Source organism: Salvelinus namaycush, chromosome 41, assembly GCF_016432855.1.
Source record: "Salvelinus namaycush isolate Seneca chromosome 41, SaNama_1.0, whole genome shotgun sequence".
In the NCBI taxonomy this organism is placed as follows: Eukaryota; Metazoa; Chordata; class Actinopteri; order Salmoniformes; family Salmonidae; genus Salvelinus; species Salvelinus namaycush.
The window spans coordinates 2,561,537-2,586,048 of NC_052347.1; the positions used below are offsets into that span (position 1 = coordinate 2,561,537).

The 24,512-nt window shown below is 47.3% G+C and overlaps 1 protein-coding gene across 2 annotated transcripts in view; it reads left to right on the forward strand.

Annotated features, from left to right (window-relative positions):
• LOC120034296 (retinoic acid receptor alpha-like) overlaps positions 1-24,512 on the forward strand; it is a 177,925-nt gene that overhangs the window by 37,666 nt on the left and 115,747 nt on the right. For both annotated transcript variants that reach the window (XM_038980797.1, XM_038980798.1), the window contains one exon: positions 1,289-1,385. The gene's annotated coding sequence lies outside the window, so the exon portion shown is untranslated. The remainder of the gene's footprint in view (positions 1-1,288; positions 1,386-24,512) is intronic.

The following is a 24,512-nucleotide window of genomic DNA, read 5'->3' on the forward strand; positions in this document are numbered from 1 at the left end:
TTCTCTACCATAAGCCGCCGCCAACCTCATTTTAGAGAATTTGTCAGTATGTCCAACCGGCCTCACAACCGCAGACCACGTGTAACTACGCCAATCCAAGACCTCCACATCCGGCTTCATCCCCTGCGGAATCGCCTGATGCCAGCCAGCCGGACAGTTGATGAAACTGTGGGTTTGCCAGACCTAATAATTTCTGCATCAACTGTCAGTGTCCGGAAAGCTCATCAGCGTGCTCGTCGTCCTTACCAGGGTCTTGACCTGACTGCAGTTTAGAGTCGTAACCAACTTCAGTGGGCAAATGCTCACCTTCGATGGCCACTGGCATGCTGGAGAAGTGTGCCCTTCACAGATGAATCCCGGTCTCAACTGTTCCGGGCAGATGGCAGAGTATGGTGTCTTGTGGGCGAGCAGTTTGCTGATGTCAACATTGTGAACAGAGTGCCCCATGGTGGGGTAATGGTATGGGAAGGCATAAGCTACGGACAATGAACACAATTGCATTTTATCGATGGCAATCTGAATGCACAGAGATACCGTGACGAGATCTTGAGGCCGATTGTCGTGCCATTCATCCGCCGCCATCACCTCATGTTTCAGCATGATGACGCACGGCCCCATGTCGGAAGGATCTGTACACAATTACTGGAAGCTGAAAATGTCCCAGTTCTTCCATAGCCTGCATACTCACCAGACATGTCACCCAAAGAGCATGTTTGGGATGCTCTGGATTGATGTGTACGACAGCGTGTTCCAGTTCACGCCAATATCCAGCAACTTCGCACAGCCATTGAGGAGTGAAACAACAGTCCACAGGCCACATTCAACAGCCTGATCAACTCTATGCGACAGGAGATGTGTTGCACTGCATGAGGCAAATGGTGGTCACCTCTACCTTTTTAAAAAAGGTTTCTATGACCAACAGATGCATGTCTGGATTCCCAGTCATGTCAAATTCATAGATTGGGGCATAATGAATTTATTTCAATTGACTGATTTCCATATATGAACTGTAAACTCAGTAAAATCTTTGAAATTGTTGCATTTCATATTTGTGTTCCGTGTAGTTATGATATGAGAGAGTGAGAGAGACTCTCTTGTGGAGTCAGTCCCAATAAGATGAGAACCCGGTTGGCTCGAACTCTCTGCTGAGAGGGAGAATCCCTGCCCAAGCTGAAGTGACCATGTGAGATTGCGGCAAGGGACGGGACACTGAGACGAAGGAGCCCAGTAGCAGTCGAGCAATGCGTTCTCAAGCTAATATCTTCTCTCTCTCTCTTTCTTATTATAGATGCCTGTGTCACTTCCATGGCAGACCGTTGCTTTGGAGGCCGATAGCAGCCTGCCACGGCGGTTTCCCCAAGGTTAGGGCTTCGCCACGGTGCGAGGTAAGCCTCTTCCATGGCGCTTGGCTGTAATGCCAACGATATGCTCTAATCTATGCCAAATAATCAGTCCGCTTTCAGAGTCGGGTGTGGCATTGGGAATGGGTGTGTGCGTGTGTACACTATGTGAACAGGTGTGTGTGTTCTCATGCATATAAAACACGTTTTTTTGTCTTTCTGTTTGTGGAAGGTGTGCATGAGTGAACTCCTATGTAGGTCTTGTGTGTGTGCAAGCATGTGTACTTGTGTGTGTTTATCCTCAAATAACCTCTCTGGATGTCGTTTCGCCACGCCAAAATATGTTTAGTTGCCTGGGAATGCCAGGAGTGTAAACAGGGAATGACGAGACACTCGGGAGAAAAGTCTTCTCCTGTCTGCCTCGGGCGTGAATGACATTATCACAGCCTGATTACATCTACTGCACCGGGCCACAGGAGAAGCTCTGTATCAGCAGGCAAGCAGAAAGAGTCTGGGGGGGGGGTGTGTGAGGAGAGCGGAGAAGAGAAAGAGGGGGAACGAGAGGAAAGCATGGAAAAGACAGTTGGAAAAGGAACGAGAGTGGGAGAACAAGAGGGAGAAAGTTAAAGAGGGAGTCCCTCTATCCCTTGGCGGTCGGGCTGTGTAGTCCAGCCCGTTCTAATTTCAACTTTGTTCTAATTTCCACTCTCCCAGGAACACACACACACACACACACACACACAATCCCAATCATGGACTCACACAGACACATCCAGACTCGGGAACGGTCACGTGGATACAGGAACACACCAAAAAATACACTGGTCACGCTGCACTCACAAGGACAAATTCGAGCAAGGCACGTCAATGTGTTTTTCCAAACCCATTCAACCTACAGTGTGGTGTACCCACAGGCAACCAGACATTCATTCACATGTATTGGTCTTTCACTGGCCCGACCTTGCACTAGCGGGAACAACTCGACTGACTAGAGCTGCAAGGCTTCTACAGCTACTGCCAGTGACAGCTAGCTCAGCCATTCTCATGCCTCCCCCCCCCCCCCCCCCCCGTCGTCGTCGTGTATAAAGGTGAGCTCAGCCCTATCCCTCATCTCGCTGCCTTTGCAACCGGAAAGACTGTCCCGGTCTTTTGTTTATCGCTACACACACACACACTGGGACTCGTGCCCAGCTTTTGATGTTGCCCAGCTCAAAAAGAGCTCTCTCACACTGACGACCACACACTGCTTGTTAGACTTCAGGCCCTATTCCCCCGCTACGAGAGGAGGGGGAGTCTGAGGAGCGGAGGGACGAAAGAGATCTACTTTTCAATTCATACTACTACATCCTCGCCTTACCGTTCGTTGTGGCTGGCAACGCGCCGGTCGTGGTCCTCAGCTCCAATTTGACAAGCTGTTAAACCGTCCGGGTGACTTTTCTTCTGAAACGTCTTTGCACTCTTGAATACTGCAACAATTCACAAGAATGTGCAGACAAAGGGTTTATTGTCTTGTCCGTACACGTTCAGTGAGCTGACGATACACAGCCGACTCTTGCTAGCTAGCTAGCTAATGCCATGCTTCATGATCAAGTAACGTTAGCATATCTAGAATGACCGTTTTACCCCTCCCATTCGAATACAAAAGGACAGTAACGTTATCGCACAGTGACATTCATATTATAATATAGGCTACACAGCTAGGTAACTTGAGCTAGTGTCAGCCTACGAGTGTCTATCTAGCTAGCTGAAACACAGCTAGGTAACTTGAGCTAGTGTAAGCCTAAGATTGTCTATCTAGCTAGCTGAAACACAGCTAGGTAACTTGAGCTAGTGTAAGCCTACGAGTGTCTATCTAGCTAGCTGAAACACAGCTAGGTAACTTGAGCTAGTGTAAGCCTAAGATTGTCTATCTAGCTAGCTGAAACACAGTCTTAAGATTACACTAGTGTTTTACAGTTAACTTAGAACAAACCAGGCGTCATTTGATGAAGTTGCTTCAAATGCTTCAAATACTTATTTTCCACCATAATTTGCAAATAAATTCATTACAAAAATGTTTTTCTCGTTTTGTCTTTCATAGTTGAAGTGTACCTATGATGAAAATTACAGGCCTCTCTCATCTTTTTAAGTGGGAGAACTTGCACAATTGGTGGCTGACTAAATACTTTTTTGCCCCACTGTATATCTCTATTTCTAACCCTTTCCCTGCACTCTTCTCTCTCTCTAACCCCAACTCTTTCCCTCCACTCTTCTCTCTCTCTCTAACCCCAACCCTTTCCCTCCACTCTTCTCTCTCTAACCCTTTCCGTCCACACTTCTCTCTCTCTGTAACCCCAACCCCTTCCCTCCACTTTTCTCTCTATCTCTAACCCCAACCCTTTCCCTCCAATTTTCTCTCTCTCTCTCTAACCCCAACCCTTTCCCTCCACTCTTCTCTCTCTCTCTAACCCCAACCCTTTCCCTCCACTCTTCTCTCTCTCTCTAACCCCAACCCTTTCCCTCCACTCTTCTCTCTCTCTCTAACCCCAACCCTTTCCCTCCACTCTTCTCTCTCTCTCTATCCCCAACCCTTTCCCTCCACTCTTCTCTCTCTCTCTATCCCCAACCCTTTCCCTCCATTCTTCTCTCTCTCTAACCCCAACTCTTTCCCTCCACTCTTCTCTCTCTCTCTAACCCCAACCCTTTCCCTCCACTCTTCTCTCTCTAACCCTTTCCCTCCACACTTCTCTCTCTCTGTAACCCCAACCCTTTCCCTCCACTCTTCTCTCTCTCTCTAACCCCAACCCTTTCCCTCCACTCTTCTCTCTCTCTCTAACCCCAACACTTTCCCTCCACTCTTCTCTCGCTCTCTATCCACAACCCTTTCCCTCCACTCTTCTCTCTCTCTATCCCCAACCCTTTCTCTCCACTCTTCTCTCTCTCTATCCCCAACCCTTTCCCTCCACTCTTCTCTCTCTCTCTATCCCCAACCCTTTCCCTCCACTCTTATCTCTACCCCTTTCCCTCCACTATTCTCTCTCTCTAACCCCAACCCTTTCCCTCCACTCTTCTCTCTCTCTAACCCCAACCCTTTCCCTCCACTCTTCTCTCTCTCTCTCTATCCCCAACCCTTTCTCTCCACTCTTCTCTCTCTCTAACCCTTTCTCTCCACTCTTCTCTCTCTCTAACCCTTTCCCTCCACTCTTCTCTCTCTCTCTCTAACCCTTTCCCTCCACTCTTCTCTCTCTAATCCTAACCCTTTCCCTCCACTCTTCTCTCTCTTTCCCTCCACTCTTCTCTCTCTCTCTAACCCTAACCCTCCACTCTTCTCTCTCTCTCTCTAACCCTAACCCTCCACTCTTCTCTCTCTAACCCTTTCCCTCCACTCTTCTCTCTCTCTCTCTAACCCTTTCTCTCCACTATTCTCTCTCTCTCTCTAACCCTTTCCCTCCACTCTTCTCTTTCTCTCTAACCCTTTCCCTCCACTCTTCTCTCTCTTTCCCTCCACTCTTCTCTCTCTCTCTAACCCTAACCCTCCACTCTTCTCTCTCTCTCTAACCCTTTCCCTCCACTCTTCTCTCTCTTTCCCTCCACTCTTCTCTCTCTCTCTAACCCTTTCCCTCCACTCTTCTCTCTCTCTCTAACCCTTTCCTCCACTCTTCTCTCTCTCTCTAACCTTCCTCATCTCTCTCTCTCTAACCCTTTCCCTCCACTCTTCTCTCTCTCTCTCTAACCCTTTCCCTCCACTCTTCTCTCTCTCTCTCTAACCCTTTCCCTCCACTCTTCTCTCTCTCTCTCTAACCCTTTCCCTCCACTCTTCTCTCTCTCTCTCTAACCCTTTCCCTCCACTCTTCTCTCTCTCTCTCTAACCCTTTCCCTCCACTCTTCTCTCTCTCTCTCTAACCCTTTCCCTCCACTCTTCTCTCTCTCTCTCTAACCCTTTCCCTCCACTCTTCTCTCTCTCTCTCTAACCCTTTCCCTCCACTCTTCTCTCTCTCTCTCTAACCCTTTCCCTCCACTCTTCTCTCTCTCTCTCTAACCCTTTCCCTCCACTCTTCTCTCTCTCTCTAACCCTTTCCCTCCACTCTTCTCTCTCTCTCTAACCCTTTCCCTCCACTCTTCTCTCTCTCTCTAACCCTTTCCCTCCACTCTTCTCTCTCTCTCTAACCCTTTCCCTCCACTCTTCTCTCTCTCTCTAACCCTTTCCCTCCACTCTTCTCTCTCTCTCTAACCCTTTCCCTCCACTCTTCTCTCTCTCTCTAACCCTTTCCCTCCACTCTTCTCTCTCTCTCTAACCCTTTCCCTCCACTCTTCTCTCTCTCTCTAACCCTTTCCCTCCACTCTTCTCTCTCTCTCTAACCCTTTCCCTCCACTCTTCTCTCTCTCTCTAACCCTTTCCCTCCACTCTTCTCTCTCTCTCTAACCCTTTCCCTCCACTCTTCTCTCTCTCTCTAACCCTTTCCCTCCACTCTTCTCTCTCTCTCTAACCCTTTCCCTCCACTCTTCTCTCTCTCTCTAACCCTTTCCCTCCACTCTACTCTCTCTCTCTAACCCTTTCCCTCCACTCTACTCTCTCTCTCTAACCCTTTCCCTCCACTCTTCTCTCTCTCTCTAACCCTTTCCCTCCACTCTTCTCTCTCTCTCTAACCCTTTCCCTCCACTCTTCTCTCTCTCTCTAACCCTTTCCCTCCACTCTTCTCTCTCTCTCTAACCCTTTCCCTCCACTCTTCTCTCTCTCTCTAACCCTTTCCCTCCACTCTTCTCTCTCTCTCTAACCCTTTCCCTCCACTCTTCTCTCTCTCTCTAACCCTTTCCCTCCACTCTTCTCTCTCTCTCTAACCCTTTCCCTCCACTCTTCTCTCTCTCTCTAACCCTTTCCCTCCACTCTTCTCTCTCTCTCTAACCCTTTCCCTCCACTCTTCTCTCTCTCTCTAACCCTTTCCCTCCACTCTTCTCTCTCTCTCTAACCCTTTCCCTCCACTCTTCTCTCTCTCTCTAACCCTTTCCCTCCACTCTCTCTCTCTCTAACCCTTTCCCTCCTCTCTCTCTCTCTAACCCTTTCCCTCCACTCTTCTCTCTCTCTCTAACCCTTTCCCTCCACTCTTCTCTCTCTCTCTAACCCTTTCCCTCCACTCTTCTCTCTCTCTCTAACCCTTTCCCTCCACTCTTCTCTCTCTCTCTAACCCTTTCCCTCCACTCTTCTCTCTCTCTCTAACCCTTTCCCTCCACTCTTCTCTCTCTCTCTAACCCTTTCCCTCCACTCTTCTCTCTCTCTCTAACCCTTTCCCTCCACTCTTCTCTCTCTCTCTAACCCTTTCCCTCCACTCTTCTCTCTCTCTCTAACCCTTTCCCTCCACTCTTCTCTCTCTCTCTAACCCTTTCCCTCCACTCTTCTCTCTCTCTCTAACCCTTTCCCTCCACTCTTCTCTCTCTCTCTAACCCTTTCCCTCCACTCTTCTCTCTCTCTCTCTCTCTCTAACCCTTTCCCTCCACTCTTCTCTCTCTCTCTCTCTCTCTAACCCTTTCCCTCCACTCTTCTCTCTCTCTCTAACCCTTTCCCTCCACTCTTCTCTCTCTCTCTAACCCTTTCCCTCCACTCTTCTCTCTCTCTCTAACCCTTTCCCTCCACTCTTCTCTCTCTAATCCTAACCCTTTCCCTCCACTCTTCTCTCTCTAATCCTAACCCTTTCCCTCCACTCTTCTCTCTCTAGCCCTAACCCTCCACCCTTCTCTCTCTCTCTAACCCTTTCCCTCCACCCTTCTCTCTCTTTCCCTCCACTCTTCTCTCTCTCTAACCCTAACCCTCCACTTTTCTCTCTCTCTCTAACCCTTTCCCTCCACTCTTCTCTCTCTCTCTAACCCTTTCCCTCCACCCTTCTCTCTCTAATCCTAACCCTTTCCCTCCACTCTTCTCTCTCTCTCTAACCCTTTCCCTCCACTCTTCTCTCTCTCTCTAACCCTTTCCCTCCACTCTTCTCTCTCTCTCTAACCCTTTCCCTCCACTCTTCTCTCTCTCTCTAACCCTTTCCCTCCACTCTTCTCTCTCTCTCTAACCCTTTCCCTCCACTCTTCTCTCTCTCTCTAACCCTTTCCCTCCACTCTTCTCTCTCTCTCTAACCCTTTCCCTCCACTCTTCTCTCTCTCTCTAACCCTTTCCCTCCACTCTTCTCTCTCTCTCTCTAACCCTTTCCCTCCACTCTTCTCTCTCTCTCTCTCTCTAACCCTTTCCCTCCACTCTTCTCTCTCTCTCTCTCTCTCTAACCCTTTCCCTCCACTCTTCTCTCTCTCTCTCTCTAACCCTTTCCCTCCACTCTTCTCTCTCTCTCTCTCTAACCCTTTCCCTCCACTCTTCTCTCTCTCTCTCTCTCTCTAACCCTTTCCCTCCACTCTTCTCTCTCTCTCTCTCTCTCTAACCCTTTCCCTCCACTCTTCTCTCTCTCTCTCTCTCTAACCCTTTCCCTCCACTCTTCTCTCTCTCTCTCTCTCTCTAACCCTTTCCCTCCACTCTTCTCTCTCTCTCTCTCTCTCTAACCCTTTCCCTCCACTCTTCTCTCTCTCTCTCTCTCTCTAACCCTTTCCCTCCACTCTTCTCTCTCTCTCTCTCTCTCTAACCCTTTCCCTCCACTCTTCTCTCTCTCTCTCTCTCTAACCCTTTCCCTCCACTCTTCTCTCTCTCTCTCTCTCTAACCCTTTCCCTCCACTCTTCTCTCTCTCTCTCTAACCCTTTCCCTCCACTCTTCTCTCTCTCTCTCTAACCCTTTCCCTCCACTCTTCTCTCTCTAATCCTAACCCTTTCCCTCCACTCTTCTCTCTCTCTCTAACCCTTTCCCTCCACTCTTCTCTCTCTCTCTAACCCTTTCCCTCCACTCTTCTCTCTCTCTCTAACCCTTTCCCTCCACTCTTCTCTCTCTCTCTAACCCTTTCCCTCCACTCTTCTCTCTCTCTCTAACCCTTTCCCTCCACTCTTCTCTCTCTCTCTAACCCTTTCCCTCCACTCTTCTCTCTCTCTCTAACCCTTTCCCTCCACTCTTCTCTCTCTCTCTAACCCTTTCCCTCCACTCTTCTCTCTCTCTCTAACCCTTTCCCTCCACTCTTCTCTCTCTCTCTAACCCTTTCCCTCCACTCTTCTCTCTCTCTCTAACCCTTTCCCTCCACTCTTCTCTCTCTCTCTCTAACCCTTTCCCTCCACTCTTCTCTCTCTCTCTCTCTCTCTAACCCTTTCCCTCCACTCTTCTCTCTCTCTCTCTCTCTCTAACCCTTTCCCTCCACTCTTCTCTCTCTCTCTAACCCTTTCCCTCCACTCTTCTCTCTCTCTCTAACCCTTTCCCTCCACTCTTCTCTCTCTAATCCTAACCCTTTCCCTCCACTCTTCTCTCTCTAATCCTAACCCTTTCCCTCCACTCTTCTCTCTCTAGCCCTAACCCTCCACCCTTCTCTCTCTTTCCCTCCACTCTTCTCTCTCTCTAACCCTAACCCTCCACTTTTCTCTCTCTCTCTAACCCTTTCCCTCCACTCTTCTCTCTCTCTCTAACCCTTTCCCTCCACCCTTCTCTCTCTAATCCTAACCCTTTCCCTCCACTCTTCTCTCTCTCTAACCCTTTCCCTCCACTCTTCTCTCTCTCTCTAACCCTTTCCCTCCACTCTTCTCTCTCTCTCTAACCCTTTCCCTCCACTCTTCTCTCTCTCTCTAACCCTTTCCCTCCACTCTTCTCTCTCTCTCTAACCCTTTCCCTCCACTCTTCTCTCTCTCTCTAACCCTTTCCCTCCACTCTTCTCTCTCTCTCTAACCCTTTCCCTCCACTCTTCTCTCTCTCTCTAACCCTTTCCCTCCACTCTTCTCTCTCTCTCTAACCCTTTCCCTCCACTCTTCTCTCTCTCTCTAACCCTTTCCCTCCACTCTTCTCTCTCTCTCTAACCCTTTCCCTCCACTCTTCTCTCTCTCTCTCTAACCCTTTCCCTCCACTCTTCTCTCTCTCTCTCTCTCTCTAACCCTTTCCCTCCACTCTTCTCTCTCTCTCTCTCTCTCTAACCCTTTCCCTCCACTCTTCTCTCTCTCTCTCTCTCTCTCTAACCCTTTCCCTCCACTCTTCTCTCTCTCTCTCTCTCTCTCTAACCCTTTCCCTCCACTCTTCTCTCTCTCTCTCTCTCTCTAACCCTTTCCCTCCACTCTTCTCTCTCTCTCTCTCTCTCTAACCCTTTCCCTCCACTCTTCTCTCTCTCTCTCTCTCTCTAACCCTTTCCCTCCACTCTTCTCTCTCTCTCTCTCTCTCTAACCCTTTCCCTCCACTCTTCTCTCTCTCTCTAACCCTTTCCCTCCACTCTTCTCTCTCTCTCTAACCCTTTCCCTCCACTCTTCTCTCTCTCTCTAACCCTTTCCCTCCACTCTTCTCTCTCTCTCTAACCCTTTCCCTCCACTCTTCTCTCTCTCTCTAACCCTTTCCCTCCACTCTTCTCTCTCTAATCCTAACCCTTTCCCTCCACTCTTCTCTCTCTAATCCTAACCCTTTCCCTCCACTCTTCTCTCTCTAATCCTAACCCTTTCCCTCCACTCTTCTCTCTCTCTCTAACCCTTTCCCTCCACTCTTCTCTCTCTCTCTAACCCTTTCCCTCCACTCTTCTCTCTCTCTCTAACCCTTTCCCTCCACTCTTCTCTCTCTCTCTAACCCTTTCCCTCCACTCTTCTCTCTCTCTCTAACCCTTTCCCTCCACTCTTCTCTCTCTCTCTAACCCTTTCCCTCCACTCTTCTCTCTCTCTCTAACCCTTTCCCTCCACTCTTCTCTCTCTAATCCTAACCCTTTCCCTCCACTCTTCTCTCTCTAATCCTAACCCTTTCCCTCCACTCTTCTCTCTCTAATCCTAACCCTTTCCCTCCACTCTTCTCTCTCTCTCTAACCCTTTCCCTCCACTCTTCTCTCTCTCTCTAACCCTTTCCCTCCACTCTTCTCTCTCTCTCTAACCCTTTCCCTCCACTCTTCTCTCTCTCTCTAACCCTTTCCCTCCACTCTTCTCTCTCTCTCTAACCCTTTCCCTCCACTCTTCTCTCTCTCTCTAACCCTTTCCCTCCACTCTTCTCTCTCTCTCTAACCCTTTCCCTCCACTCTTCTCTCTCTCTCTAACCCTTTCCCTCCACTCTTCTCTCTCTCTCTAACCCTTTCCCTCCACTCTTCTCTCTCTCTCTCTCTCTCTCTAACCCTTTCCCTCCACTCTTCTCTCTCTCTCTCTCTCTCTCTAACCCTTTCCCTCCACTCTTCTCTCTCTCTCTCTCTCTCTCTAACCCTTTCCCTCCACTCTTCTCTCTCTCTCTCTCTCTCTCTAACCCTTTCCCTCCACTCTTCTCTCTCTCTCTCTCTCTCTCTAACCCTTTCCCTCCACTCTTCTCTCTCTCTCTCTCTCTCTCTAACCCTTTCCCTCCACTCTTCTCTCTCTCTCTCTCTCTCTCTAACCCTTTCCCTCCACTCTTCTCTCTCTCTCTCTCTCTAACTCTTTCCCTCCACTCTTCTCTCTCTCTCTCTCTCTAACCCTTTCCCTCCACTCTTCTCTCTCTCTCTAACCCTTTCCCTCCACTCTTCTCTCTCTCTCTAACCCTTTCCCTCCACTCTTCTCTCTCTAATCCTAACCCTTTCCCTCCACTCTTCTCTCTCTAATCCTAACCCTTTCCCTCCACTCTTCTCTCTCTCTCTCTCTCTCTAACCCTTTCCCTCCACTCTTCTCTCTCTCTCTAACCCTTTCCCTCCACTCTTCTCTCTCTCTCTAACCCTTTCCCTCCACTCTTCTCTCTCTCTCTAACCCTTTCCCTCCACTCTTCTCTCTCTCTCTAACCCTTTCCCTCCACTCTTCTCTCTCTCTCTAACCCTTTCCCTCCACTCTTCTCTCTCTAATCCTAACCCTTTCCCTCCACTCTTCTCTCTCTAATCCTAACCCTTTCCCTCCACTCTTCTCTCTCTCTCTAACCCTTTCCCTCCACTCTTCTCTCTCTAATCCTAACCCTTTCCCTCCACTCTTCTCTCTCTAATCCTAACCCTTTCCCTCCACTCTTCTCTCTCTCTCTCTAACCCTTTCCCTCCACTCTTCTCTCTCTCTCTAACCCTTTCCCTCCACTCTTCTCTCTCTCTCTAACCCTTTCCCTCCACTCTTCTCTCTCTCTCTCTCTCTAACCCTTTCCCTCCACTCTTCTCTCTCTCTCTCTCTCTCTAACCCTTTCCCTCCACTCTTCTCTCTCTCTCTCTCTCTCTCTAACCCTTTCCCTCCACTCTTCTCTCTCTCTCTCTCTCTCTAACCCTTTCCCTCCACTCTTCTCTCTCTCTCTCTCTCTAACTCTTTCCCTCCACTCTTCTCTCTCTCTCTCTCTCTCTAACCCTTTCCCTCCACTCTTCTCTCTCTCTCTAACCCTTTCCCTCCACTCTTCTCTCTCTAATCCTAACCCTTTCCCTCCACTCTTCTCTCTCTAATCCTAACCCTTTCCCTCCACTCTTCTCTCTCTAATCCTAACCCTTTCCCTCCACTCTTCTCTCTCTAATCCTAACCCTTTCCCTCCACTCTTCTCTCTCTAATCCTAACCCTTTCCCTCCACTCTTCTCTCTCTAATCCTAACCCTTTCCCTCCACTCTTCTCTCTCTCTCTAACCCTAACCCTCCACTCTTCTCTCTCTCTCTAACCCTAACCCTCCACTCTTCTCTCTCTCTCTAACCCTTTCCCTCCACTCTTCTCTCTCTCTCTAACCCTTTCCCTCCACTCTTCTCTCTCTCTCTAACCCTTTCCCTCCACCCTTCTCTCTCTAATCCTAACCCTTTCCCTCCACTCTTCTCTCTCTCTAACCCTTTCCCTCCACTCTTCTCTCTCTAATCCTAACCCTTTCCCTCCACTCTTCTCTCTCTCTCTAACCCTTTCCCTCCACTCTTCTCTCTCTCTCTAACCCTTTCCCTCCACTCTTCTCTCTCTCTCTAACCCTTTCCCTCCACTCTTCTCTCTCTCTCTAACCCTTTCCCTCCACTCTTCTCTCTCTCTCTTCACCTGTCTTTCTACGAAGTGTACAGATCAGATCTTTCCCAGAAAACTCCTTGTCCTAACTATTATGTATGGAGTGCATTTTCATGGTACAGGGTGCTATGGGTACATGATGCTAATGTTACAGGGCGCTAATGGTACTCTTCAAGGACAGTCTATTATGGTTTGTTCTAATTGGCATGCACTCAGTCTGAGTTTTCCTTTCACGTGCGTATAGCCTTCTTTTTACTGCCTACATACAGATGACATTTACATCAGCGCAGCGTGTTCATTTTGAAAGTGTTTCCGTTGCATTAGCGTCCATATACACTGACATATGGAGGGATGTGCCTGTATGCATGGTAACGCAATGCCCAGAACAATGACACGGGGCACAGTGTAGTACCACTTGTTTGTTTACACCCACGCACGCACGTGCATTCGGTACAGACAGACAGACAGACAGCTTGAGCGCGAAGCTGTGGCCATTACATTACTGTAGGATGTTGAAGGGGTTCTGCTTCAATAAGACGGCTCTAATGACAGTGTAAGCCCTCCAAGGCAGAGTCGCTCCACTTCTCCCTCAGTCAGAACACACACACACACACACAGCCTGCGCCACACTTCCAGCTTCTGTTTTGGGTTTTCTCTGTACTCTTAGCTTTAACCCGACCATGACACACACACACACACACCCACGTCGCACACACACACCAGTTCTCTCTCTGCAGGGCTTATCGCACCACCCTTACCCTGTGTTTACAGCGTGTTTGAGGTATTTTCTGTGTAAGCCAAGACGGTTTAACCTCGAGTTAGAATGCCACAGTGTGTTGTCGTTCGCTCACTGCGCCACGTGGCTTTGCTGGGTTGTCTTCAGGTGGGCCTTTTTATGTGTCTGGTTCGGTCACACACACATTTCCACGCGCACATGCACACATACCACGTCAAAAACGATTTTTGTAGTGAGCTCCAGTATATTTGTCTGGTCCTTCTATGCACACATTCACCATCAAGCCACGTATGATGCTGTGTGAATTAGAGAGATATTTTCCCGCCTGTGTTCAAAAAGGGGGAAGGTCCTTTCTTCTCCAGCCGTCCCTCGAGGTGACAACCACGAGTGGGATGGTTTAGGATGGGGTTTTCTTCACCCTCCCCTCTCCCTCATCTCCCTCCCTCCCCCTCTAATCTCGTATGTCTATCCAAGACTGATTGTTGTGTGGGAATCCCGGGGTTGTCGCGGAGACCGTGGTCACATGATGCGGCGGTTGGTTGACGAATGATCCAATAACCCTCCTCACCCCGTTCTCCCCCCCCCCCGCGCCTCCACTCCTGAAAAGCGCCACGGGCCACTGCTCTGATTTAAACTTCATCCTTTCTATCTGTCATCGTCTTCCTCCCCTCTTCCCTTTCTCTCCTTTTCCCTCCCTTTCTCCGTCTCACTTCCCTGCTCCTCGTCTCCCTCCCCTCTTCCCTTTCTCTCCTTTTCCCTCCCTTTCTCCGTCTCACTTCCCCGCTCCTCTCCGCGCCTCTCGTCCCTCCCTCTCTTCACATAATGGATACCATTTCCCAAATGCAATATCGAGAGCTGGGGGTGGAGGGGATGGCAGGGAGGATGGAGGGACAGGGGGGAAGGATGGGGAGAAAGGCGGGATTTGCCTTTTGCCATCGCCCTCCTTCAATGTCAGACAGAAGAGGCAGAAGGGTCTTCTCTCTCTTTCTCGCCCTTGCTTTCTCTTTATCTCTGTCTCTCCTCTCTTCTCTCTTCTCTCTCCTCTCTCTCTGTGTGTGTGAGACACTTGTGTCATAGCAAAGTGAGTTGGGCTCTCTGTTCAATTCCAGGTCCTCTCAACTCAATTAGACATGGCATTTCCAAATGGGTGGCATTTCAATACCTGAAATGAAATCGCAGCCCAGTGCTGAAACGGAATTTAGCTCAATTCTGAAATGAAACGGGGCCGCAACTCCTATTATATCCCTGGGCGAACGAGGTCTCGGCAGCTCTGCTAGCTTGGCTCAGTTTGGGTCGGCTTGGTGTGACTTGACAGGGTCCTAAAGATATGGTGGAGAGGAGCAGAGTAGACAGACCATGTAACAGGATTATCTGTGTGTGAGCCGGGGTGACACTCCAAAAGAGATGTCTGCACACAATGTTCTGGTTTCTTTCTGGCTCCGCTCAGGCTGGAGGGGAGAGATTTCAGGAGAAAGATGTGTGGACACACACAGGCGTGTACGTACTCGGGTTATCCCATACAGGCGTCAGACACACAGGCTGCGTTTAGACAGGCAGCCCGATTCTGATCATTTATTTTTCACTAACTGGTCTTTTCAGACCAGCTCTGAAAAAGATCTGGTGTGAAAAGATCTGATGTGATTGATCTGTGCAGTCACATACACACAGTTTACTCACACAAAGTCAAATGATGGAAGATTGCGCACACACATACACACACACACACAGTGTGTCTCTATTCAGAACCAATAATTACATCTGAAGCCCAGTTATCTCTCGCCCCCAACCTCTCTGCCCCCCCCCCACTCCGCCCCCTTCACAAACAAATTGTGTAACAGGCTTTGAAGTGAAGGATGGCTTTTTTGTCCCTCTCCTCCATCCCGCATTCCCTTGTTATATAATGTGCCCAAATGCTTCATTTCATTGTGCTGCTCCTTGCCGCTTCTCTCTTCTCTCTCCTCTCTCGCTCATCTCTCTTCTCTCTCGCTCTTCTCTCTTCTCTTTTCTCTCTCGCTCATCTCTCTTCTCTCTCTTCTTCTCTCTCGCTCATCTCTCTTCTCTCTCTTCTTCTCTCTCTTCTTCTCTCTCGCTCATTTCTCTTCTCTCTCGCTCATCTCTCTTCTTTCTTCTCTCTCTCTCTCTCTCTCTCCTTGCTTCTCTCTCTTTCTTTCCATCTCTTCTCTCTCTTTCTTTCCATCTCTACTTTCTCTTCTTTCTCTCTCTCTTCTCTCTCTCTCTCTCCTTTCTCTTCTTTCTCTCTCTCTCCTTTCTCTTCTTTCTCTCTCTCTCCTTTCTCTTCTTTCTCTCTCTCTCCTTTCTCTTTTTTCTCTCTCTCTCTCCTTGCTTCTCTCTCTTTCTTTCCATATCTTCTCTCTCTTCTTTCTCTCTTCTTTCTCTCTCTCTCCTTTCTCTTCTTTCTCTCTCTCTCCTTTCTCTTCTTTCTCTCTCTCTCCTTTCTCTTCTTTCTCTCTCTCTCCTTTCTCTTCTTTATCTCTCTCTCTTCTCTCTCTCTCTCTCTCTCTCTCTCTCCTTGCTTCTCTCTCTTTCTTTCCATCTCTTCTCTCTCTTTCTTTCCATCTCTACTTTCTCTTCTTTCTCTCTCCTTTCTCTTCTTTCTCTCTCTCTCTTCTTTCTCTCTCTCTCTTCTCTTTTTTCTCTCTCTCTCTCTTCTCTTTTTTCTCTCTCTCTCCTTGCTTCTCTCTCTTTCTTTCCATATCTTCTCTCTCTTCTTTCTCTCTTCTTTCTCTCTCTCTCCTTTCTCTTTTTTTTCTCTCTCTCTCCTTGCTTCTCTCTCTTTCTTTCCATATCTTCTCTCTCTTCTTTCTTTCTCTCTTCTTTCTCTCTCTCTCCTTTCTCTTCTTTCTCTCTCTCTACTTTCTCTTCTTTCTCTCTCCTTTCTCTTCTTTCTCTCTCTCTCTTCTTTCTCTCTCTCTCTTCTTTCTCTCTCCTTTCTCTTCTGTCTCCTCTCCGTCTCTCCTCTCCGTCTCTCCTCTCCGTCTCTCCTCACTCTCTTGTCTCCTTTCTTTCTTTCCGTCTCTCTGCCTAATTAGGTCAGAGACTGTTCTGTCTGCACAGCCACTGTTCCGCTGTTGTTTTATTTGCCTGTTCTCTAGCTCCCTTTCTTCTTTTTGGGACATTGGAAGGTTTTGCTTTTAACCCTTAGTCAGCCATTTTGTTGCTCAAAGACAGCCATATTATACTGTCTTATAATACAATTCAAAACAGTAAAACTTTATTATCCCTTCAGGCGATATTCACCCATTTTGGGTGGTCTTCAATGGGCGCACACTGCAATAGTGAGTAACCCTGCAAGACATTTTCCCTCCGTTTCCTATGTACGGCATATTCACAACATGAACTTCTTCCCTATCTTTTGTCCACAGTTGTAATTCCGGTTTAATATTCCTTGAGTAGGTTCAGTCTTGGCTGGTAACATGTATTTTTTAGGGATTGTTCCGGCATACCGTCCACTGTTAATTATCCTTATTAGCAGCTTGGCACTTTCATAGTAAGCAGAAGAGGAAGATGCCCTGTGGTGTCAATCACACGAAATGAAGCTTTTCATTGGTTGTCCTCTTGTTCACTGTTTGCACTGTGAGGATGATCAAAACCTCACAATCTACTGCTTTTTACTACGTCAAAACGATACGTTCTGGAATCATCTTGAGACCTGTATGATTTAAAGGCAAATACACACATGTGCATTTTGCCTGCGTAGTACATGCATGATATTGTGCTCCGACAGTTAAAAAAAAAATATATATATTATTGCCCCTTGACTGAGTTATTATTAATCGGATTGAATTGAATTCAATTGAAAACCCACTGCTGCAGTATGTTTGACTGTTGCTATTCATCCTCTGTCATTCACACCGATTGGATGTTGCCACATGTGGGCGGTGCGTATGTCCTCAGTCCGATCATCTACATGGAGTGTACAAAACATTAGACACACCTTCCTAATAGAGAGTTTGCACTCCCTTCTGCTCTCAGAACAGCCTCGGGAGCGTGGACTCTACAAGGTGTCGAAAGCGTTCCACAGGGACGCTGGCCCCCGTCGACTCCAACGCTTCCCACAGTTGTGTCAAGTTGGCTGCTAGTGGATCTCTACTCTGCATTGCTCATTCCATCTCATCCCACAGATGCTCAATTGATTTGAGATCTGGTTACTGGGCAGCCCACTGTAGTAAGCTGAATTTACTGTCATGTTCGTGGAACCATTCCTGGACAATCCTAGCCTTGTGGCATGGGGCATTGTCCTGCTGAAGAAAATCTATTCGCAAATGGGTACACTGTTGCCATGGAGGGGTGCACCTGATTGGCAATGATGTTCAGACGTTGCTTCACTTTTATCACGGGGCCCAATGTGTGCCACGAGAACACACCACCACCGCCAGCCAGCCTGCAATGTTGACACGCGGCATTTCTCCATACCCTAGTCTTCCCGTCAGCGTGAAACAGAAGGAACCGGGATTCGTCAGGCCAGGCAATGTTTTCCCAATTCTCCGGTGTCCAGTCTTTCCGTTCCGTAGCCAACTGCAAACGCAGTTTCTTGTATTTTGCTGAAAGAAATGAAACTCTGTAAGGTTGTTGTCGTCTGTCATACCCCTATTCCGGTAAGGTACGAGGAGCTGTGCATTCTTTTATGGGTCTTTTGGCACAAATGTTGTACTGGACTGTCAGTTGACTAACCGTAGCCCGTCTGTTGATCTGCACAATTCGTGTCAGCCTCCTTTGTCCTCTTTCATCAATGACCTGTTTTTTGACCACTGGCCTGCCTTTGGCTGGATGTCCTTTGGGTGGCGGACCATTCTTGATACACACGGGAAACTGTTGCGCGTGAAAAACCCAGCAGAGTTGCAGTTCTTGAGGCACTCAAACCTGCTGCGCCTGGCACCTACTATCGTACACCGTTTAAATGCATATTTTGTCTTGCCCATTCACCCTCTGAAGGGCACACGTACACAATCCATGTCTCAATTGTCACAAGGCTTAAAAATCCTTCTCGAACCTTCTTTAACCTGTCTGGCTCCTGCGTTCCGCTAGCGGAACTCCTCCCACATTCCACTGAAAAGGCAGAGCGTGAAATTCAAAAGAGATTTTTTAGAAATATTTAACTTTCACACATTAACAAGTCCAATACAGCAAATGAAAGATACACATCTTGTGAATCCAGTCAACATGTCCGATTTGTAAAATGTTTTACAGCGAAAACACCACATATATTTATGTTAGCTCACCACCAAATACAAAAAAGGACAGACATTTTTCACAGCACAGGTAGCATGCACAAAGCCAACCTAACTAACCAAGAACCAACCAAGAAACAACTTCATCAGATGACAGTCTTATAACATGTTATACAATAAATCTATGTTTTGTTCGAAAAATGTGCATATTTGAGGTATAAATCAGTTTTACATTGCAGCTACCATCACAGCTACCGTCACAAATAGGACCGAAGCAGCCAGAGTAATTACAGACACCAACGTCAAATACCTAAATACTCATCATAAAACATTTTTGAAAAATCAATGGTGTATAGCAAATTAAAGACAAACATCTTGTGAATCCAGCCAATATTTCCGATTTTTTTTAAAGTGTTTTACAGCGAAAACACAATATAGCATTATATTAGCTTACTACAATAGCCTACCACACTACCGCATTCATTCATCAAGGCACGTTAGCGATAGCAATAGGCACATTAGCGATAGCGAATAAACCAGCAAAAGATATATAATTTTTGACTAACCTTGATAAGCTTCATCAGATGACAGTCCTATAACATCAGGTTATACATACACTTATGTTTTGTTCGAAAATGTGCATATTTAGAGCTGAAATCAGTGGTTATACATTGTGCTAACGTAGCATCTTTTTCCCAGAATGTGCGGATATTTTTATGGCACTCAACTATTCTGACCAAATAACTATACATAAACGTTACTAAAAAATACATGTTGTATAGGAAATGATAGATACACTAGTTCTTAATGCAATCGCCGTGTTAGAATTCTAAAAATAAGTTCATTACGACATCCAGCTTAGGTATAGCGAGAGAGTACCCAAAATCTGGGCGCAAACGACTATTTCACATGTTCGACAGATATATGAAATAGCATCATAAAATGGGTCCTACTTTTGATGATCTTTCATCAGAATGTTGTACAAGGGGTCCTTTGTCGGGAACAATCGTTGTTTGGATTTAGAATGTCCTCTTCTCCAGTCAATTAGCACGGAAAGCTAGCAAAGTAGCGCGAAGCTCTCCTTCCTGAACAAAGGCACACAACGCAACACGCCTAACGTCCCGAATAAATTTCAATAATCTAATAAAACTATATTGAAAAAACATAATTTACGATGATATTGTCACATGTATCAAATAAAATCAAATCCGGAGATATTAGTCGTCTATAACGGCAGCATTTCAGAAGGCAAAACCAGGTCCCTTCACGCGCTCTCCAGAAAACAGGAAACTGGTGACACGTCATGCCGAGAGCTTTTATTCGACCCCAGATCAAGTTATACACTCCATTTCTTCTCTCACTGCCTGTCGACATCTAGTGGAAGACGTATGAAGTGCATGTATACTGATATATATGAAGCCCATTTATAGGCAGGCCCTAGAACAGAGCATCGATTTCAGATTTTCCACTTCCTGTCAGGAAGTTTGCTCCAACTTGAGTTCTGTTTTACTCACAGATATAATTCAAACGGTTTTAGAAACTAGAGAGTGTTTTCTATCCAATAGTAATAATAATATGCATATTGTACGAGCAAGAATTGAGTACGAGGCCGTTTAAATTGGGCACGATTTTCCCCCAAAGTGAAAACAGCGCCCTCTGTCCTCAACAGGTTAATCTACACTGAGTGGGTTTAACAAGTGACATCGATAATGGGATCAGAGCTTGCAGCTGGATTCACCTGGCCAGTCTCTCGTGGGAAGAGCAGGTGTTCCTAATGTTTTGTACACTGTGTACATACAACGCCTACAATACTGACTTACGGTACATTTAAAACACTTCCCCTGTCGTGTTAACTGACCGTTCACAGCCACTGCGCTTGCCTACCGTTCTCTAAATGATGTGGATGTGTCAAGTTAAATCGCTGATCTCACTGTCAGGTAACCTGCTCCGTATAGAGATTAGTGGATAGTGCAGCCAGTGACAGAGACGATGCCCGGTGGACGGCGTTCCATTCTATGTTATTGGATCTGTGCAGCCAGTGACACATTGAGTGTGTCTTTTTATTGTGAGCGTGTGCGAGTCGTGTCCCCGTGATTTAGAAAGGGAGATACACACACACACACACACACACACACACACACACACACACACACACTAATCATGTATTATATTGCCATAGCGCTTTTCGTAGAATCTCAAAGCGCTTCAAAAGTAAAAAAACTAACGAGAAATACAGTATATTATGACGGGCCAACCAATAGAGGCCAAGTCTTTGATAGCTGCATCCTCCGAAGATGTAGAGGGTTAGTTCATGGCTTGAGCGGAGGGAGCTGGACAGAGGACGGTGATGGAGTCTGCTGATGATTTTGTAGAGGGAGAGTCTTATAGCCACTTATAGCCTCTTCCAGTCTGTGTAGCACCACTCGGCTGATGCCTCAGCAGCTCTGGAGGCCAGAAAGCTCGCCACGCAAAGTTCAGAATAGTAGCCAGTCGTCCTCACTACGAGCCCTCTGCCTCAGCACTGCTGTAATTCCACTGTCTCTCGTTACTCTCACGCTTCAGGCGACTCCTCAAATGATGTGAAATTGGCAGCCCGGGTGAGACCATGGTACTGTGTCCAGATGTATTTTTCCAACAAAAGCTAGCTAGCCAAGCCAAAAGGTGTTAACCTGTCAGTCAATCGGCAGAATCCGTGGCTCAGAAACACCAGATATATGAAATGAATACTCAATGTTAACCTAAACAAAGGAGCTGACACACACTCACACACACTCACATACTCCTTTGCATACACATTCACATTACATGCATTGCCATTGATTCCCTTTTGTGCTCACTCATCCACTTAATCCTCGCTCGCTCGCTCTCTCTCGCTCACACGCACTAAGGGCCATGCTGTTCTTGAGCGATGGCACAGTAGGGATCAGAGGTGTGCGGTGTGACCTGGTTTTAGGGGCAGAGGAGTCGTACTTTGGGGGCCACGTCCAATCACATCTGTGTCTAAACGAAGAGTAGCTCTTCCTTTTTATCTGCGTCCCTCTTTCTCTCCCTCTTTTTCTATGTCCCTTCCCCTCCCGTACACTAGCTCTCTCAACAACCATCTTACATTGATGTGTGGTTATGAGTTGTGAATGCCATTGCAGGGAGATGAGCTCTAGAGTCTTGTCGGTTTATGACATTGAGTGTGTGTGTGTGTGTGTGTGTGAAAGAGAGGCGGGAGTGTGTGAGAATGAGCAGTATAATACAGTTTCCATATCTCCTTCTTCCCTTCTCTCCATTGGTCACTTATGTCCTTTTCTCATCCTTCCCTTTGCTGTCCTCCCCCACTCTCTCGCTCTATCTATCCATTTCCCGGTCTTTCCGTTTACCTCTCCCTCTCCTTTTCTCTCGCCCTCTATTTTCCCCTGTTGTCTCGGCTCCACTCCATACAATAACCCTTTCTCTCTGGCATGCCTCTGTGTTCTGTGAGACACAGGAAAACGCTGGGTTCAAACTAAATCACACTGGGACCCTAATCCTATCACAGGTACACTGCATGACCGAAAGTATGTGGACTTCTGCTCGTCGAACATCTCATTCCAAAATCATGGGCATTAATATGGAGTTGGTCCCCCCTTTGGTGCTATAACAGCCTCCACTCTTCTGGGAAGGCTTTCCAGTAGATGTTGGAACCATTGCCTTCGGGGACTTGCCTCACTCAGCCACAAGAGCATTAGTGAGGTTTGGCACTGATGTCGCAGTCGGCGTTCCAATTCATCCCAAAGGTGTACAATGGGGTTGAGGTCAGGGCTTTGTGCAGGCCAGTCAAGTTCTTCCACACCGATCTTGGCAAACCATTTCTGTATGGACCTCACTTTGTGCACGGGGGCATTGTCATGCTGAAACAGGCCCTTCTCCAAACTGTTTCCCTTCACTGGAACTAAGGGTAGCTAGAGTTTCCCTTGGCATCTGTAAAATCCAGATTCGTCCGTCCGGACTGCCAGATGGTGAAGCGTGATTCATCACTCCAGAGAATGTGTTTCCACTGCTCCAGAGTCAAATGGCGGCGAGCTTTACACCACTCCAGCCGACGCTTGGCATTGCGCATGGTGCTCTTAGGCTTGTGTGTGGCTGCTTGGCCATGGAAACCAATTTCATGAAGCTCCCGACGAACAGTTATTCTGTTGACTTTGCTTCCAGGGGCAGTTTGGAACTCTGTGGTGAGTGTTGCAATCGAGGACAGAAGACTTTTACATGATACGCTTTCAGCACTCAGCGGTCCCGTTCTGTGAGCTTGTGTGGCCTACCACGAGCCGTTGTTGCTCCTAGACGTTTCCACTTCACAGTAACAGCACTTACAGTTGACCGGGGCAGCTCTAGCAGGGCAGACGTTTTATGAACTGCATCCTATGACGGTGCCACGTTGAAAGTCACTGAGCTCTAACGAGCGGGCCATTCTACTGCCAATGTTTTCCTATGGAGATGGCATGGCTGTGTTGCTTGAGTTTATACACCTGTCAGCAACGGGTGTGGCTGAAATAGCCGAATCCACTCATTTGAAAGGGTGTCCACATACTTTTGTGTGTGTGTATTAAGGCAGTTAACCCACTGTTCCTGGGGCGTCATTGAAAATGAAAATTTGTTCTTAACTGACTTGCCTAGTTAAGTAAAGGTAAAATAAATCAAATAAAAAATGATCATACCACATATCTGGTTAGTGTGGGTGTGTGTGTGTATCCGTCCTTCTGCTTCTCAGTCACTATGCAGTAGTATGACGATGTTGTAGCGTTTGATTAGGACTGTGTGTTTATTTGTATGTTAAAAGCTATGCGCTGGTGTATATAAAAAAAAAAATAGGGCTTTGTCTGTTTGTGATTGTATACAATGCTTATTCTGTCTCTGTCTCTCTCTCGCTCTGTCTGTGTGTCCCTCTGTCTCTGTCTCGCTCCCTCTCTGCCTGTCTCTCTCTCTCTCTCTGTCTGTGTCTGTCCTCTCGCTCTCCTCAACCTATACTTGCAATGTCAGCTTCATCATCATCATTCATCTCCGGTGTTTGGTACCATACAGTCTCCTCCATGGTGGTGATCTCATAGCTTTATTACTGAGATTTATAGCCTCTTTATGGAGCAGACTCCCACTAGAAGTGCCCCTCCGCTCTTACACCAATGGCTCCTCATACTCGGTCTTTCCCACTGGAGGGGGAGTGTCTGTGTGAGTGTGTGTGTGCGTGTGTGTCAGAAGCCTTTAGGGCCTCTTTCTCAGCCCCAGCCCTCCTGGCCTCACTTCATTCCATTTGATTTCATTTCCTCCTTTAATGGCTGCCGAGCTTGGGAATGGACCATTACCCTCCCTCTACCTCTCTCTACCTCCATCAGCGCTACCTCTATCTCTCTTGCTCTCTCTCTCTCTCTCTCTCTCTGTCCATCGGCGAGTGTCGCCATGGCGAGGGTCGCTAATGAATCAAGACGTATTTTTTTAATGGCGAAGTGCGGCGGCGAATGGGGGGGGGGATTTTGTTTCTAACACCCCCTCTCTCTTTCTTTCTTTCTCTCTTTCTCTTTTTCTCTTTTTCTATGGTTGAATGGTGTGTGTTTGTGTGTTTAAAAAAAAAATTAAGCATGTGTCTGTCACCTGTAGGGCTGTTGTGGTGAACATATTACTGCCACACCGGCAGGCATGAGTCATGACCAATTCCACATGACCGTTGAGTCACGGTAATCTCCTTTTATGCACTCTGGACATGTGTTGGTAGTACCAACTCGCTAACTACCATCAGGTCCTAATGGCCTGGTACTCAGGGCTCTGTTGTCCCTCTAACCCCTCAGGCGTCAATCCAAATGCAAACGAAAAATCAAACACTTCTCGTCGTGACAGCGCTTTTAAAACTCACCTCACTGTGATTGATCAGTTTGAAGAAAGTTTCAACCCGTCGTCGAAGTACTTGTGGATGTTGTTTCAAAGCCCAGCAGAATGAAATGGACAGCGCTTTCTAAGGTGAGGATTCATTCAAATCAGCCATAGGCATATTAGAGCTTATGCATATGCATAAAAAAAAAAAAACAGAATTCAAATAATGATTGTGTCGTTAAACAATACATCGCCTACCGCATGTTACGCATGGCAGAAAAACGTTTAAAAAAAGCAGCTTATACTCCAAAATGAAAAACATTTGAGTAACCGCCTTTGAGTGTACAGTATTATTATGCATGCTGGATGGACCGGTTGCCTTATGTTACGCTCCAAATTTTCAATCGATGAGTCTGGGAGAGAACCTATAGGCCTAGGCGATGCTGTTAGTTCATTGATTGTGC